At 34.3% G+C, this 6,327-nt stretch overlaps 1 pseudogene; it reads left to right on the top strand.

Moving 5' to 3' along the window:
• The first annotated feature begins 1,707 nt into the window (after window positions 1-1,707).
• LOC111917401 (V-type proton ATPase subunit H-like) lies at window positions 1,708-3,703 on the top strand (annotated as a pseudogene).
• The last annotated feature ends 2,624 nt before the right edge of the window (window positions 3,704-6,327 follow it).

The raw sequence follows: 6,327 nt of genomic DNA, 5'->3' as shown, positions 1-6,327 counted from the left end.
AAAGCATCTGCAACAATCAAGAAACATACTTCATTTTTGCTTTCTGGGCTCTGTCTGAAGGGGTATCTGTCCATGCACTTGTGTCACCACGTCCCTCTTTAGAAGTCCTGCTGTTTTGTTGATTGCTGTGTTGCCACACCAGTCTGAGGAGGATAAAACAGAAAAAAAACAATAAGTAGAAAAAAATATAAAGAAAGCGGTTATTAATTAATAATAATAAAAAGAAGGGTTACTTTTCTTTCGGGAGGTAGTGTTATCATCCATTCATCTCTTGTTCGTTCGACTTTTACATCCATGTCTGCTAAGAGTGCATCATCACCCTCCATTAAAAGAAAATATAACTAGGAGAGTTGATACAAAAGAAAAGAAATGTAAAATATTAAGATTAACTAATAAGTAATAACTACTGGTATTCTGCTATTGGGGCATATGTTGTATACATTTCCGAGCACCTTTTGTTTGTTTTTCTTTTTCATCTGTTTCCTTCCTGGAGTTAGCTAGCAGTTGAATTCCAGTAAAAAAAAGCTAATAATACCCCCTTCCTCTTCCCCGACCACCACCACCACGTCTACCCCATCCCTGCTCATGGCCGCCCCTACCACCACAACCACCTCTTCCACCGTAAGAAATACCGTCAAATGCCCTGTTAACTAGCTGGTTTCCGCCACCTCCGCCACCACCTCCACGACCCCGTTTGTTTGTATAGTTTCGGGAACCGTTTGTCCTATTAGCAGGGCATTTCACTCTGAGGGTAATTTAGTCTTTTAGTATATATATATATATATATATAATGAGGGTAATTTGGTCTTTTAATAGAGAAATAGAAGGTAAAATTGAATTCCTTCCATCCTCCATTAGGAATGGAAGGATTTTGACGGAATTGAATTCCATCCATTTGGCAATCAAACAAAACAATGGAACGGAATCTCAAATTACAATTCTGTCAAGAAAGGAGAAATAGGTAATTTTAAAATGAAGAGTTATTAAGAAACATACCCAGTTGCATTATTTGATGGTGCTGCAGTTTTGACAGCTTCTTTCCAGGATAAGTTAATTCTTTTATCTCCAATAAATGATGGTGACTTTGCATGGAGTGGCTGGAGTTACAAAACCAAAATATTATTAAAAATATCACAAGATATGTTTATAATATATTATTAAAAAATAATAGAGAGTTAAAATACTAACTTTTACTGATTTTTGTTCCAATTCCAGCATTGTGCTTTTTAATAGAAGAAAAATCAAAAGTACAATGCTATAATTAGGTATTTTTATCAAGTTACCTGTGTCATTGCCAAAATGTTGTTGCATGTACGTAAACCTGTTGTGGCACTCTGCTTTTGGGTTTTCTACAGATCAAAATAAGGCTTGAAATTCAGACAAGAAAGTAATAATAATAATAATATTTAAAATAAAATAAAATAAACTCACAACAATAGCCTTTTCCTCATCAGATATGGCAGTCGCCATTGTCTTGTTTTGCTGAGCCATTCCTTGAGTTAGCTTTTTCATGGTCACTTTAGCTATGTCTGCACTACAGATTGTTATGGAAAGGTAGCTGGTTTATACAAGAGAAGAGCTCCAAGATACTCACTTCTATAGTGAGGTATCTAAACAAACACTCACAATACAAATTACAAAAGGGTTTCTTTTATTAAATGTTATTCTTTTAATTCATATTAATTTCTATTTTCAAATGGAAAAGCCATGGACTCAAAGAAGAAAATCACTGCAAGTGATGATGTTTTGAAAGGATTGGAGGAATGGCTTTGTATTGAGGTTTGTTATGAACTATATTATAATGTCTATAAGTAGAAAAACACTTAAAACAAATTGAAATAGTTCTGGATTACTTTTACATCTGAAGAAGCCTTCACATCCTACACGTAGAATTCCAGCTTCAGTCAACTGCTTAGCAACTTTGTTGAAGGAGCCTGTTGTTAGGTCTTCATTTGTTCAAGCAGATGGAGTCAAACTTCTTGTGCCACTAATTTCTCCAGCATCCACTCAACAGTCAATTCGGGTAACCTACAAGGGTATTTTGGTCTTTTAATAAAAAACAAAGAACGAAATCGAACTCCTTCCACCATTCTTCATAATAGCGAAATTTAATAACCATGCAATTGGGTCCATATAGAATGGAATCTTGAATTCCAATTCCATTGGGTATTATTAATAAAAAAGAATGGAATGGAATCATGAATTCCAATTACTGACTTGTGTTTTGTGATTAAACAAACAGCTTCTGTATGAAACATGCCTGTGTGTTTGGCTTCTGTCATACTATGAGCCTACAATTGAATACTTGGCTACATCTAGAGCCCTTCCAAGATTGTTGGAATTGGTCAAAGGTTCAACCAAAGAAAAGGTTCTACTACCCCTTAACTTTACCCTTCCATATATATTTTATTTGGAATCCTAATTAATTAATTAATTATTAAATTCTCAGGTTGTGAGGTTGATAGTGTTGACTTTCAAGAACTTGCTGTGAAAAGGAAGCTTTGGAGCTCAAATGGTGGATCTTGGACTTCCACAAATTGTTCAAAGCTTGAAAGCTCAAGCATGGAGTGATGAGGTCAGAAATTTAATTGATATAACTAAAAATTCATAACATTGAAACTTGAAGAACCAAAACGGTGGAATAATAACTACTTTTGAATGATTATTATAATCGTAGGATCTGTTGGAGGCTTTAAATAATCTGGAAGAAGGTCTGAAAGACAACATAAAGAAATTAAGTTCTTTTGATAAGTACAAACAAGAAGTCCTTCTGGGTCTCCTTGACTGGTCTCCAATGCACAAACAAAGATCCTATTTTCTGGCATGACAATATCACAAACTTTGAAGAAAATGATTTCCAAGTTTTTTATTTATTTAATCTTTTTCAATTATTATTTTTGGATAATTTAATTAACGTATCGTTTTTTTATCTACTATATAGACACTTTATGTGCTGCTGGCTATTCTGGAAACTTCCGGGGACCCACGGCCGCTTGCGGTTGCGTGCTATGACCTGTCGCAATTTATTCAGTACCATCCAGCTGGATGTGGGATTGTGACTGATCTGAAAGCAAAAGAGAGAGTGATGAAGCTGATGAACCATGAGAATGCTGAGGTCACCTTACAAGTGTGACTCATCATCCCATGATTATGCCTTATCTCAAAAGAAGGTATGTGTCTATATTATGATAAAAATAGTAAAGTATGTTGCTATTTCCTTCTCTATTTTATACTAATTATATGTGTGTTGGACCATATTACAGATAAATGAATTAGAGAGCATGTTGGAACGAGAAGTGAAGAAACGGGAGGAAATAGAAGCCAATTTTGATAGTGAGGTGAAATTACGAGAGGACATGGAAAGCCGTCTTCTTGGAAAAATGAATGATCTTATGAAGCAATTCACCGGAAGATAAAAGGTAATATTTGAGGGCATTTATTGTATTTGACAATATATAAATATCTCACTAGCTAACAACTCTTAATGATAAGTGTGGAATCCATAAGCTAATCAAGAAGGAATGCTCTGTTGGTTTTTGACAATATTTGACAATATGGATTGAAATTAATAGATTTTATGCATGTCAAATGATTGAAATTTATGGATTTACTTTTATATTTGTTGGTTTTAAAATGTAGATATAATATATGTTTAAAAACTTTGTGTTGAATATGTAATTATTTTTAGTTTTTAATTTCTTCATTAATTTGTAAATTTTTTTATAATGCCAAAATCCGTCGCTAATCTGTTACAAAAAAAATTGTAGTCATTTCGAGATTCCGTCGGTAATCTGTTGGAAAGTTATTCCAAATTTCGTCGTAACCTGTTAGTAAGTTATTTTAGATTCTGTTGGCAATCCGTTAATAAATTTTTTCGTCAGTAATCCGTTGCAAACAAGTTCCGTCGTTGCAAAATATATTCTGTTGGTGATTCGTTACTATTTCCGACGGAAAAATCCGTCACTAAAAATTAGCCATAGCCGTCGGAAATCCGTTACAAACAATTAGCGACAAGAATATACCGACGGATTTTGGTGTGTTACAATTCCGGCGGTAAAGAGCATTAGCGACGGATTACCGACGGTTTTGGCCGTCGATAAGGCTCTTTTTTGTAGTAGTGATTGCCACCTTCAATGAATCTATCTCATGATAATTTTGAGTTAACAATTGTTCACAAAACCCAAATAAGTGACAATTATGCCCATGACTATGTGCCATCTATTGATTATTCGAAACCTATTTGAGAAACAGAACATGTATGCATATCATCTGATTTTTGATGCATCAATTTTGAAAAAGCCACGAAAGTAGAAATTATTTGACGAAAAGAAACATTATATATTCATTCATTGTTTAATTGATCACTTTGTGCATGTTTTTGTTGACATACTGTTGTACCATATGATGACATGGAATTTGTGGTGGCTGGCTTAGTTGGATTAAAAGACATTACCTGTCAAGTTGATTTTAAGTACGTAACATGAATATGATCATTGTCAACCACAATTGTTGTTGTTGCTTTCCATTTCTTCAGCATCTTCAAACCTTTGGTCATTTATTTGAAGTTGCGTAATGATCAATGTTGCATACTTTATGTCAGTTGCATAAATTTGTAATGAAAGCGAAACATTGTTGTAGGAATTGATAAAAAAATGGAACATAGTTGAATAATGCATATTCTGTCTAAAAAACTACTTTGTTGCATAAATTGACTTACATGTGCAATCAATGTATGTGACTTAAACATGTTAAACCATATGGTTAAAAATGTTATTCACTCTCTTTTCTTATAAACATATGGTTCCTATGCCAAATGGAATCCTAATAGACAAATGAAAAAAATCATATTCCTAGGCATCAAAACAATACTTCTCCAGAATATAGTTATAGTACATGGAAAGCAAATTAAGTTGTATTGGAAAAGTTGTGGTGTAGTGTAAAAGTCCAAATGTAACGATATACCCGATCAACTCCGTCTATACATAAGATGAAAATTAATGATACTAGATAGTATAAACTATAAACTAATTACTAAATAGCATAAGTAAAAAGTGTTTATACCTACCCCTCATAACAGGTCCAAACTGATCAACACTAAAAATCCAATTATGCTCAAGTTCATCATCTTCTAAAGAAATAATTAAAAATCAGAAAATTGTTCAATAGAGCTTGAAAATACATCCCAAACTAAACATTTCATCGTACACGTAGAGTGCATTCTATTAGTCAATAAAATAATATAGTGTATATATTTAGATTATTGTATTTGATTCTTTCCTTATTATAAGGATTCAGTTCTTGTATTTGTATATATACATGTTTCAATAAACGAGTTCAGCATGGGATTATTATAAACCTTTATGGTATCAGAGCTAAGGCTCAAAACTCTAAAAATCACTACCAGCCGCATCCTCTGTCACGACAGATATGCCAAACACTAAACAACCAGAAAGCAGCACAAAGCCAACACTTCACCCGGTGTACATTGTCACCAATATCCAACATAAGGTCCGTATACTTGATGGCATCAAGGTTACCTATTCTTGTTGGGTGAAGTTATTCAAGCTTCATGCAAAAGGATACAAAGTTCTGCATCACATTGATGGAACTGCAGCTCCTAAAGTCAATGATGCAACATACAAATCATGGTCTGAAATCGATGCTATAGTTCTCCAGTGGATATACAGTACACTTTCTGATAATCTTCTAGTTCGTATATTGAACCTGGCACCACATCATATGAAGCATGGAAGAAACTATCATCAATCTTCCTTAACAATAAGGGATCTCGTGCAGCAGTGTAACGCCCCATTTCTAGTATGTAATTTAAATATAGTATTTTTCCTTCCTTAAGAGGAACTCGACGAGTTAGTATCCCGACTCGTCGAGTAGAGACGGGAATTTCACGCGTCTTTAGTAGGCGACTCGAAGAGTTTGTATCCCGAACTCGGTGAGTCCTCTAGTCTGGATTTAGGTTTGTACCCTATTTAAATGTCATTATAGCCTCCCACCCCAGCCTCCCAACACCTTTAGAGCATTTCTTTGGAAAACCCTAAACCCCATTGTTAAGCTTGAGTGTTTTGTGATAGCTTGGGAGTTGTAGAAGAGAAGAAAGGAAAAGAAGATCAATAGAAGAGAAAGGAGATCCAGAATATAACTTCCATCTGCTTCATATTCTGGTAATAAAGTTATTACCTTGCTTATTATTCCATTAAACCCTCTCTTATGCTTGTTCATGTCTCTTTTGGAGCTTTATATGATTCAAACTCGAGATTTGAGCTCTCCTTAGGATGGAGACCATAGATCTGGATGTTATTGAGCTCTAGG

This window comes from Lactuca sativa, chromosome 2, assembly GCF_002870075.4.
Source record: "Lactuca sativa cultivar Salinas chromosome 2, Lsat_Salinas_v11, whole genome shotgun sequence".
NCBI lineage: Eukaryota > Viridiplantae > Streptophyta > Magnoliopsida > Asterales > Asteraceae > Lactuca > Lactuca sativa.
The sequence above is the reverse complement of the archived record's forward strand: the minus strand, read 5'-3'. Positions and strand labels throughout refer to the sequence as shown.